The sequence below is a fragment of the Pogona vitticeps genome, chromosome 1 (genome assembly GCF_051106095.1).
Source record: "Pogona vitticeps strain Pit_001003342236 chromosome 1, PviZW2.1, whole genome shotgun sequence".
In the NCBI taxonomy this organism is placed as follows: Eukaryota; Metazoa; Chordata; class Lepidosauria; order Squamata; family Agamidae; genus Pogona; species Pogona vitticeps.
The window spans coordinates 178,546,875-178,559,247 of record NC_135783.1 but is presented as its reverse complement, the minus strand read 5'-3'; the positions used below and the strand labels follow the sequence as shown (position 1 = coordinate 178,559,247).

The 12,373-nt window shown below is 38.6% G+C and overlaps 1 protein-coding gene across 3 annotated transcripts in view; it reads right to left on the bottom strand.

Moving 5' to 3' along the window:
- The window catches only part of PLEKHM3 (pleckstrin homology domain containing M3), a 109,292-nt gene that overhangs the window by 37,947 nt on the left and 58,972 nt on the right, over positions 1-12,373 (bottom strand). The window lies entirely within an intron of this gene.

Sequence of the window (12,373 nt, the reverse complement as noted above, 5' to 3'; positions counted from 1 at the left end):
GGCAAATTAGTATACCTGTGTAACATGATAAGTCAAGGATACCTCACAAAAGTTGTCTACAGTGAGGTGTGAATGGCTGGGGGCTCTGAAATGCAAAAGCAGGAAGAGTGTACCATTCAGCCACTGATTCAATGGCTAGATTAGCAAATATATTTAGGCCTCTATATTCTCAGTTGAAACTGTTTTTTAAAATAATGTTATAAAGTGTCTTGAGTGCTAGTGCTGTGGTATTAATTAACTGATTAATTAATTAAATTAAACAAACAGAGACAGACAGAGAGACAGACAGATAGATGGCTAGTTGGTTAGTTAAAAAGTATATGGCTGAGATAAACTTTAAACCATAAACGTGCACCTTTCAAGTGTATTGCAAAATAGAATGATATTAGAGCTGAAGACATGAAGTACTCTACAGTCTATACCACTTCCATAATATATTTTTTTCAAAACCCATTTTGTCCCAAAACATACATTAAAGAACGTATTTTATGTTTTTGTTTTCTGAGCTGGAAAATGCATTGGAAAAATTCAGAAAGTGCAAAGATCAGAGAACAACTAGTGACCAACGTATAGGTCAGTGTCCAAGGTCAGACCATGCAATGCTCAGAGAAATTGCAAAAAACCAAGAGTTACATCTCAGACTCTACAGGCCTCAGTTTGCAGATTAAATGTTAAGGTTCATGACAGCACAATTTGAAAAAGACTGGACAAGTATGATTTGTTTAGAAGGGTTGCCTGCAGAAAGTCTTTTCTCTCTAAAAAGAAAATGGCAGCATGGCTTCGGTTTGCAAAGTTGCATCTGGACAAACCACTAGACTTTTGGAACAATGTCCTTTGGGCAGATGAGACCAAAGTGGAGAATGTTTGGCCATAATGCACAGCATCATGTTTGACAAAAAAACAAACACAGCATATCAGCACAGACATCTCATACCAACTGTCAAGCATGGTGGTGAAGGAGTGATGATTTGGGCTTATTTTTAGCCATAGGATCTGGCCACCTTGCAGTCACTGAGTCGACAGTGAACTCCTCTGTATACCAAAGCATTATAGGGTCAAATGTGAGGTCATCTGTCCTGACAGCTAAAGCTTGCCCAAAACTGGGTCATGCAACAGGCCAATGATCCTATGCAAGCCAGGAAATATACAACAGAATGGCTGAAAAAGGAAAGAATCAAGGTGTTGCAATGGCCCAGTCAAAATCCAGACCTCAACCTCATTGAAATGTTGTGATAGGGCCTTAAGAGAGTTGTGCATAAATAAATACCCACAAACCTCAATAAACAGAAGCAACTTTAAATTCTTTAGATTGCAAAGAAGAGTGGGCCCAAATTCCTTCACAACAATATGAGAGACTGACAAAGTCATATACTGTAGAAAATAACTTTAGCAATTATTGCTGGTAAAGGTGGTTATAAAAGCTACTGAATCATATTTGGAAGTTGAGTTAAGACAACTGGATTTCTTTCTTCTTAGGTTGAAATGTTTCACTACTTATCCAAGTAGCTTCTTCAGTCTTGGGTGACTCCTTGGATGAGTAGCGAAATGTTTCAACCTAATAAGAAAGAAGTCCAGTTGCCATTACTTAACTACCAGATAATTTCACCTGGATGACTGAAAATTTTCACAGATATATTGAATCACAAGGTGTACTTAATTTTTCACACGTGGCTTCACCATTTGGGCTTTTAAATAATAAATAAATCATGACATGGTGTAATATGTCATGTGTTGTTGTTCATCTGAGGTTGTATTTACCTAATTTTCAGATCTGCTAATTACCAGATGATTTTTATTATGTCCTTATACGTAAAACCATAGAATTCAAAGAGGGTGTACTTTCTTCTTCATAAAACTGTACGAAGGAACTAGAAACATTCTCAAGTGTAAGGATATGTCACTGGAAACCAGGACAAAGATCATCTACACCAGGGGTCCTTAGCCCCTGTTTCACGGCCCAGTTCTTCAAGCAGGCCTTCCCCCCTTCCATCACTTAGTTTCTTGTGTTTTACCATCTTGACTTTGCACATTTCTCTTTTTTGTTTTGATACTGTTTGTTTTAATTCTTGGTTTTATACTGCTCAGACTGTAAGTCACCCAGAGTAGATTTGTTTAGAAGCTAGATGGGCGGGGTAAAAGCCAAATCAACAAACAAATAAGTAAATAAGTGTAGTGTTTGAGGAGAGCTTTACAGATGCCATGGACCACCAGAAAGACAAATGAGCAGGTGCTAGGTCAAATAAAACCTGCATTCTCTTTAAAAGCAAAAATGTGGGCTTATCAAAAGAAGACAAGACTCACTAGAATGGGTAATAACGCTGGGAAAAGTTAAGCAACAGGAAAAGAGAAAGACAAAAGAACAGGTGGGTTGACTCAAAAATGGATGACACAGCCTTGAGTTTGCAAGAGCTAAGCATATTAATAGTAAGATTTTCCAGAGGTCATTGATTCACAGGATTAGCATTAAGTCAGAAGTGAGTTGACAAGACATAACAACTGATACAAGATCTATATCCAATCATGAAATTCAACAATTTCTATATACAATCATGTTAAACTTCAATGCAGCAGTTCATTTTCCTGTTCTACCATCAGAAATGTTGTGCTCCACTAAAAAAAAAAATCTTCCTTCTATTTCTGTGGAAGGGAAGATTTTGATTCAAGTTAAGGTGAAACTATGTTAAACTGATGAATATTATATTTTGCTTTGAATGTATGATTCCATTTTAGTTTGCAAACTAATATTCTGATAGAAAATTTGCCATGTGTAACCATGGCAAAAACAACTACCACATGTTATTAAGGGGAAAAAACACACCTACATATATATGACTCCTATTCCAGAGTTTGGGAGGCTGAAATAAGTCAGTATACAGTTCTGTAATTCCTTGGGTGCAATGAGAGTGACATCACTGTCGGCAGGAGACTGTTGCTAATTTATGACTTCCTGCTTCGATTTTACGTTGCATGTGACTCATGTGCAATAAGACAAAGTCACACACACAAAGCAGGAATTCTAATTTGCAGCAATCAGCCACTCTTAAGTGATGTTACTCCTGCTGCACTGGCAGAACTATGGAAAATGATACTGGCCAATATGTCTGAACCTACCACTTATATTTCTGTATGGAGAACAGACAACAATAAAGTAAATTTATTGTTAGTTGGTTAACGTCTTTGTTATTTAAGTAGGTGTTATACTGATAATTTGGAATCATGTATCTAATTTTTAACCAATGCGACATCTATTTGAAAATATTATTTAAATCTATCAGTACATACTACTTTACAGTTCCTGGTAATCTGCTAAGAAAGTTGCCTTCCAAATAAGCACTGGCACACTTTGTCAAAGGGTAGTCCAACATTTTCTCCAAATCAGTTCTAAAAGGAAGGCATCTTTCAACAATGGAAAGCAACAAGTACATGTGGTGGCAATAAAGTGCGCAATCAGCAAGCAAGAGTAACAGTAAGAAAAGCATACTTATTCCCATTACCATGGAAACTGGGACAGAGGAAAAATCTTAAAAACTAAGGAAGGTCCATTAAAAAAATGGAATCCCTGTTTACCATGGAGACAGGTCTCTGTTCATTTGTGATGGAAGCCAGCATCAGAAAAGCCGAAGTGTACAACTGACAATAGCACTCCAAGTACATTAAGAAGCTACCATCATCAAAAAAGAGTGCTATGATGATCATAAGCCTAATGGACAGAACCAGATGTATCCAGGAGCAGAGTGCTTCCAAGGCAGAATTATGAACATGGCAAAGGTTAGATAAAGGTCATTTTGGATATGACATTTTAGTTCAATTCAGTATTTTCTGTAAAGTGCACTGGTGATCATTCCGATTTATTCACATAAAAAAATCAGTTAAGATTTTCTGAGCCATTCATTGCAAAAACGGGCTGTTGAACAAGAAATGTGCTGCTGTGTGCTATCAAGTCAGAAGTGACTTACAGTGGCCCAGGTATTTCAAAATGAGTGAGATATTTAAGGAGTGGTTTTACCAGTTCTATACCCTCACAAGTTTCCATCGTTGAGTGGGAAATCTGGACCCAGGCCCCTGAGTCCTCATTCATCCATCTACCCACTATCACACTGGATATCCCGTGTGCCATTACGTCAATTATGACCTGGGGCAACCCTTGCCAGGGTCATACTGCTTTTCTGTGCCAGTATTACAGCTGGCTGGATAGCTCAAGGAATTAGATATCCAGCTGGGAGTTTGATTCCCCACTGTGTGTTCCAGGAGGAGATCCAGCCTGTTAAGTCTTGGACAGGTTGCACAGCCCCAGGACCCCCTCAAAAGTAGGGACGGGTAAACCACTTCTGAGCATTCTCTACCTGGGAAACCCTGAAAAGAGTCGTATAAATCAGAATTGACTTGACATGATGATTATTATGCGTATACAAGATTGCAGTCTAAGCAGTACATCCTCCAACAGGATGAGAATCAGTGTGAAGAAATATTACTAGCAGCAACATTAGATGGTAACACCAACAGACCAAGCACAAGACTAAATACAGTAGGCAAAATCCAATGTACATCACAAAACACTGGTGATTAAAGGTTTCTGAAACATATAAGGGGCCTGCAGGAACATATGAACAAGACAGTCCAGAGGACACATAAGGGACCTTAACCATGACCAAAAGTTCACTGCAAGACAATAAAAATACTACATCTTGCTTTAAAACAAGGAGCATAAAACTCCCAGAAGAATAATTGCCTCTGAGAGAAAGTGCTAAAATCAGTTTTGTGGAAATTGGCATACTTTGACCCTCCCTGCTTTAGGCAATTTATAATCTGTTTTTGTACCTGAAAGATTCCCAAAGTGGGATGCAAATAAAAGAGTAATAAAACATTAAGGATAAAATTTAACAGCCAACATTCAATCAGCACCAGCCAAAAAAAGCTAATCATAAAAAGCCTGTTTAAATCGAGGAAGGCATTGGCAAGCCTCTAAAAAGGGGGATTCTCAATTGAGCATTCAGTTGAGCAAAGTTCCAAATTTTAGGGGTCACCATTAAAATAAATTATCACTAATAGTATCACCAAATGGTTTTTATCCCCAAGTCTTAAACAGTTAAAGGCAGGGTGAGCCTCGATTTAGAAGCCTGCAACTGAGCTGGCAGTAATGGATCTCCCCGCTCTGGTTCTATCCAACAGCCCCTCTATTTTCTCCCCCAATTTCTACACTGAAGATTGGGTGAACTTGATTAATGGGGTGAACAGTGATATGGAACAAGATAGAGAAATCTACAAAAGACAAGAAGGGACACCTTCTGTCCAATTAAGGCAGATCCTGGATCTAACCCTATGCTTGTAGGAAAAGGTGCAAACCTAAAGCATAAAGACATTTAAGAGACGAACACCCAAACACTGAAATTTGCAAGAAAGAGAACAATCACCATTGGGGTGCTCACAAAATGGATTTTATACAGTCTCTACTACTGTTTTAACAGTGTGTGCACCACAACATTCAAATCCATTTTTGCCCAGGATGGGGTGTTAGTGGTAAAATGAGTCAAGATATTAGAATGTGTTCCTGAAGACAACCCCCATTTGATCATCCAAGACTGACTTCCAAAGCAATAAACTGTAACTTCTTCCGTGAAAGATTATGCTAGCCAAAGTAGGCTTTTCCATCCCGCCATCTGTACCATAACTGCCAAAAAGCAGAACAAACAAACAAAAAACAGCTCGGCGTTCTCTGGACTGAACTGCAATTATTCACCCTCAGCTAGTCTGTTACTGACTCCAGATAAGCACCCAGTTCAAATAAAAAGAGAAATGGAGCTAGTTGTCACCGACATATTCAACACACTAAAAAAAAAAATCTTGTTTCTTAGCTGACTTGCTCTGCTGTCCAATATGGATTCCTAAAAATCCTGCTGGATTTAGTGCCTGGACAAGTCCTGTATTTGGTAGAGGTTTCTCAAGAAAACAGTTAACAGTGAGAAGATTCTCATCCTGTTTCAGACTGACTCAAGGCTTCTCACTCATATTGAGAAATTCCCAATATTGCTCAAACACACACACACACACACACACACACACACACACACACACACACACACACACACACACACACACACACACACACACACACACACACACACACACACACACACACACACACACACACAGAGTTTGTGAAGAATTAAGCAAATCCATTTATTTACAGTTTTAATTTTTATTCTCTACTGTCCATGTGTTGATTCTGTTTTTAAAGAAAGCATGATAGTTGAGAATTTGCTGTAATTATAGGTCAAGGCTTGTTTTGTTTTGACTTTTTGATGTTGTTCAACACCTTGAGACTCATATTCATAGATGGAACAGCAAGGCAGGCACTTTAAAAATAAAGAAGAAGAAGACAAGATGAAGCCAGTTCTGGAGGAACCAACTAAAAAATAGCACCAAAATTAGGATTCCTGGATTAGGAATGACCTGGACATACTTAGGTAAAGTGAGAAACATGGTGCTATGTAGACCTAACCTTAGGTTTCCGGGACTATCCAGAAGGGAGACAATTACTTCCAAATCTATAAACTATACTGTAATTTCTTCAGTGAGAGATTATGCCAACCAAAGTAGGATTTTCCATCATGCCATCAATTAGTTTAAAATATAACAGTTATACAAGATAAAACCAGACATCTCATCCATCCTCCCTCTCAGTCTTATCAGGTATGTATCTGCACAAACAAAAGGTTATCGCTTACGTTTCTACTGCAAACAGAACCATAGATTAAGTTATGGTTCTCGTGTTGAGGCAAAGTTACAGGGTTTGTAGCTATGCTCCTTTGTTAGCAATTAATACTCTCTGGAGGCATTTAAGAGATGGTTTGTCACCGGCCCAGAGTAATTTTTCTCCACTGAATTAAACACTTTGACAGCTAGGCTAAAATGCCTGCAAACAGACATGCCTAAGTCCTGTGCTAAAAGCCAAAGTACAAATGAGATAAGCACAAAGTAAATTCTGCCATTCACACTGCAGCTCAAAGAAATCAAGGCAGGTGGGCATTAATCTATCAAGCCAAATAAGGATATATTTTTTTGAAAAATGGAAAATATTTACCGTAAATATGCCTGATCACAGTTTAGACAAGCATACACCTTTCAGGCAACAAACAGCAATGTTCTTCATTCAATTTTTGGTTTTAGAAGTTTCAGGATACAGTAAGTTTAGACTTAGATTTTTTTTAAATCTGATGGACTATCCAGTCCTACAGATTGTTGCCCACAGAGCTGTAAAGTGTGACTTGGTTTCAGTGACTGACAATTAAGACAGAGATGCCTGTGTCCCTCTACTTGCCAGGGAAACCCCTTATACTGCACAAGGAGCACAGCACTGCACTAATAAGTAGCAACCTACGAGAATCAAAAGGTTCTGCAGATGGGAACTCATTCCCTATCCCACCCAGGGACCCTACTTCTTTCTACTTTAAGCAAAGTGGGCACATCATAGATATGCCATACAATTGGATCTTATGTAAAGCACTCTGTGTGTGTGTGTGTGTGTGTGTGTGTGTGTGTGTGTGTGTGTGTGTGTGTGTGTGTGTGTGTGTGTGTGTGTGTAACAAGAGCTAATGAAGATAACAACGGAAGTTACTCTATCCCTCATTTTTTTTCTAAATCCAAAAGTGCTGTTTCCGTTATAGACCAATCTCTAATGGATTAGACCAGGGTGAACAAACTGATGACCAATACAAACAAGACATTAAGTGCTCCTAGTCCATCAAACGGACGATCAGCGAATAGGGATTTAGCCTGTCTTGGACAGGGTTACAGTTCCCTTGAAAGCTCAAGATCACAGCTTGGATATGCTCCAGTGGTGGCCAGGAGGTATTTGCACAGTAAAACTAGTGTGTCAAATGAGTATGTTCCTTCAGATCTCTGATCTGGCTATGGTAACACATGCCTTAGTTACATCCTGCCTGGAGTACTGAAATACTGTACACTGTATGGGGTGTTGCCTTTGAAGACTATTCAAATACTTCAGCTAGCTCAAAACGGGGCAGCCACACTGCTAACCAGTGCTGATTGCATGCATGAAGCACATGCCTCTCCTGTTACAATAACTCCTCTGGCTGCTTATTTCTTTCGAGGTCTAATTCCAAGTGCCAGCTATGATCTACAAAGTTTTACATGGCATGCATCCAGACTATGTCAAGAATCATATATCTCCATATGAGCTGGCTGTGGTTTTCGGATCTTCTGCTGGAGCTCTTTCGCCCGGTCTTTTTACCTTCACAGGCACATTTGGTAAGGAAACAAGAGATAGCCTTCCAGTGACTGCTTCTAGCCTTTCTTGTGGGATGCCCTCCTTGGGAGGCTACGCTGCTCCCCTTCAGATGGGAGTCAAAGACGTTCTCTTTAAGACAGGCTTTTAACAAATGAAGTAAATAAAACATAAGACTGAGCTGCTCTGTTTTGTCCTGGAAGCAGTGACTTTATCCATAAACTGTCCATGTCTGAAATTGTTTCTGTATACAGTATTAATGTTTTAATTTTTTCTGTTTTAATCCCAGAGAGACCATGTATTTTAATACTGCAGCAAACTTAATAATTTATATTCCTTGAGATTTTTATCTAGAATATGACTAATTGCTTCAGAAATACTTATAAATAATCTTCTTTATTTATACCTGGAGAAGAAATATGGGGCAGGAAGCATTTAAACGGTTAACCTCTCCTGTACTTCGAGGTGGCTGCTGTTTTTGCAGGTGCAGTTTTAAAGATTGCCACAAGCATTTTCTAATGTGATAAATGCATAAGGAGAGCCAATTTTTCAAGCAATGCTTTCTGGATGTGAAAACAATTTGAATCTCAGTGGGATTTCCTAAAAGCAATATCTCACTACAGAAAAAAGTTAGCATCTGCCATTTTATAATGTTCAGTATTCTTAAATCTCTTTTCCAAACAATGACCCACCTGCATTGCTTCCATTCGCAACTAACGAAATGCACCAATTTGGTAAGGTTTCTTATATATTAACACAAATATATAACATCTCAGTGTAATTTTTTTAGTGACAGTTCAAATGTAAGCTTTGGAAAGTTGCATTACTTTACTTCCAACGTTACATAGAAGCCTTTCTAAAGTCTTGTGAAATGCAATGCATGCTTTTGTTTCAAACTTGTTGCTTGGAAACCTGATATGACAGATTTTGATGCACAGTTCCTATAAAGTTGAAAATATCCTTTATGGGAAATTTATTCCCTGACTAAGTGGTAAGCTGTGAAACTCCAGATTCGAGTCTCGCAGCTGATGGATTTATAAGGAACCTGGACATCCTACCCACATATTATACATTACTGTCAAATAAGATTAATACAACTGTAAAATGCTAAGCATTCAACAAACATGCTTGTGCAAATGCACGCAAAGGTAATCCAGGTCTTGAAAATGTAAGAAGAAACCAGCCCATAGCCTTTCCATGTATCTTTAGTCTCTTGAAAGTATGCTCTTGGTCTCTGGAAGGAGCAACCTTTTCTTTATTTTTTTGATTCATATTTTTTCATATTCATATATATTTATATTAGCATAGGCATCCTTCAGTCTTGAGAGACTATGGTAACATGCTCTGAATCGAGGAGTGTCCTCTCCAGAGCATGAAGCCCGGGTAAGGTAATATGGAGGATAGGCTGTTACCCAAGCAGCAGATCCCCCCTCTCCACATTGCTGAAATGGTCCAATGGAAAGGCAAGAGCCAATACAACTGGTTCCAGCAATACAACTGGTTCCAGCAACTCCAGCAATGTCGCAGGAGTTGGCAGAACGACACATGCTGCCTTCGGGACTCCAGCTCCGGATTTTGGCTCGAGGTTAACTCCTGAAGCCTTTTCCATGAGTGGATATAGCCACAAGGCAGTGGAGGTTTGAAATTGGAGTTTTCCTTCTCCTGGATGGGCTGCCTTCCATGGCTGATGAGCCCCACCTACCCGGATATTCATATATATATATACCTTCACAGGACATATTGGCTGTACTGAATCCATCCTTTTATATATATATATATATAAGGATGGATTCAGTACAGCCAATATGTCCTCAAGTGCAATAAGTTTATTCATATATATTAGTTGACATAGGTGTCCGGCAGGGATGTGTCTTAGCCCCACTACTTTTTAATTTATTTTTAGCGGACCTGCCTTCCTCTCTTTCTGCTTCTACTAATGCTGCACCCTCTCTTAATGGTTCCCCAATTTCTGTGCTTTTGTACGCGGACGACGCAGTCCTATTATCTTTAACAAAAGCTGGTCTCCGTCGTACCCTATTTAAATTTCAAACTTTTTGTTCAGCTAATGATCTGGTTATAAATGCTGACAAGACTAAAATAATTAACTTTTCCAACTCCGTATCACTATCTTCCTGGACAATCGGAGCACAAACCTTTCAGCAGGTTTTATCCTTTAAATATCTAGGTATCACTCTGCATCATAAACTCAGTTGGCGTCCCCACAAAAAATTGGTTCTATCTTCCTCTAGTCTCCATCTTAATGCCATCTCAAAATTTCACTACTCATCTGGCAATCAATTTGTGCCTGCAGCGTTGCTTATTTTTCGGACTAAATTGCTTTCCCACTTACTATATGGAGCTCCTATTTGGATTGAGGCCATAGACCATGATGTTGACACTTTGGCAGCTGCCTTCTTCAGGAAAATCTTAGGAGTCCCCAACATGATTCGTCTTTCAACTTTAGTTTTGGAATTAGGTACCCATCTCCCTTCTACCCTTGCTTGGTCCACCACATTTAAATATTGGCTTCGTTTACATTTAAACTCCAAGCCCAATTCCTTACTATACGATCTACTCAGAGACAATTTCCTTTCCAAGTGGCTGAAGTTGATTGAGATTAAACTTCAATCCCTTGATTTGAATCTAGAATCCCTAAATGATTTAGGAATTCAACAGGCTCATGCTCTTATTAAATCTAAACTCTGGCAGCATGAGTTTGAGGTTCTTGCAGCCAAACTGAATCCTACCTGTTCCCCGCTCTCTTTTGGTCTTTTCCCTTCACTTGGCTATCATCCAAATTATTTTTCCTCACTTATTAACCCCAGGTCAAGAAGAGCATTTATGTTAGCCCGATTTAACATTTTTCCCTCAGCGTACCATGCCGGTTGATTTGCAAATATTCCTAAAGAGGATCGATTATGTCTGTTCTGCCATTTGGTTCCGGATACACTTGATCATATACTGTTTTCCTGCCCAGTTCATTTTTCCATTCGTAAGGCACTACTAGAACCCTGGTTATCTTCCCTGCCGAACACCCCTGAGATTTTTCTGAATGATTCTTCCTCCCGTATCACTGAAGCTGTCACTATTTTTCTGCTTGAGATTCTTAAATTAACTTCCAAGTTATAACCCGTTGTGTTTATTGTTAGTTATTCCAGCTGTATTTATGCCAATAAAGGTCTGGAGAATGAATGAATATATATATATATATATATATATATATATATATATATATATATATATAAGGATGGATATTCATATATATATATATATATATATGTAAGGATGGATTCAGTACAGCCAATATGTCCTCAAGTGCAATAAGTTTATAAATCTGCAGAGAGTATAATCAAATAAAAAACTCTGCTCTGGTTTCCAGTGTCTCATTATCTACCATCATAGATTTGTCTGTGTTTTCCATCCTAAACAATCATGACTAAAAAGTTTCATTTTTTTGTTTTTCTAACACTGTTTTTAAACTTTTAAACTCTTTTACATTAATTAATGGATTTCAATTGTTATTGTACAATTAATTGTTTTTAATAAGTAGTTTATGTTTTTAGTAGTACTTGTTTTAGCACTGTGAGATGCCTTATGATCCATCACCAGGAGAAAAGCAGCCTACAAATGATGCAACATACATACATACATACATACATACATACATACATACATACATACATACATACATACATACATACATACATACATACATACATACATGCATGCATGCATGCATGCATACAGTGGTGTCTCGCTTAACGGCGAGAATCTGTTCCAGGAAATTTGCCGTTAAGTGAAAACATTGTAAAGCGAAAATAAAAAGCCCATTGAAACGCACTGAAAACCTTTCAATGTGTTCCAATGGGCTTAAAACTCACAGTCCAGTGAAGATCCTCCATACAGCAGCCATTTTCGCTGCCTGTATAGCGAGGAATCTGTCCCTAAGCACAGCGGGGAGCCATTTTATTTACCCGGTGGCCATTTTGAAACCACCGATCAGCTGTTGGAAAATCGTCGTTTTGTGAAGAATCGGTTCCCGAAGCAGGGAACCGATCATCGCAAAGCGAAATTCTCCCATTTAGACCATCGTTTTGCGATCGCAAAAAGATCGTCGTAATGCAGATT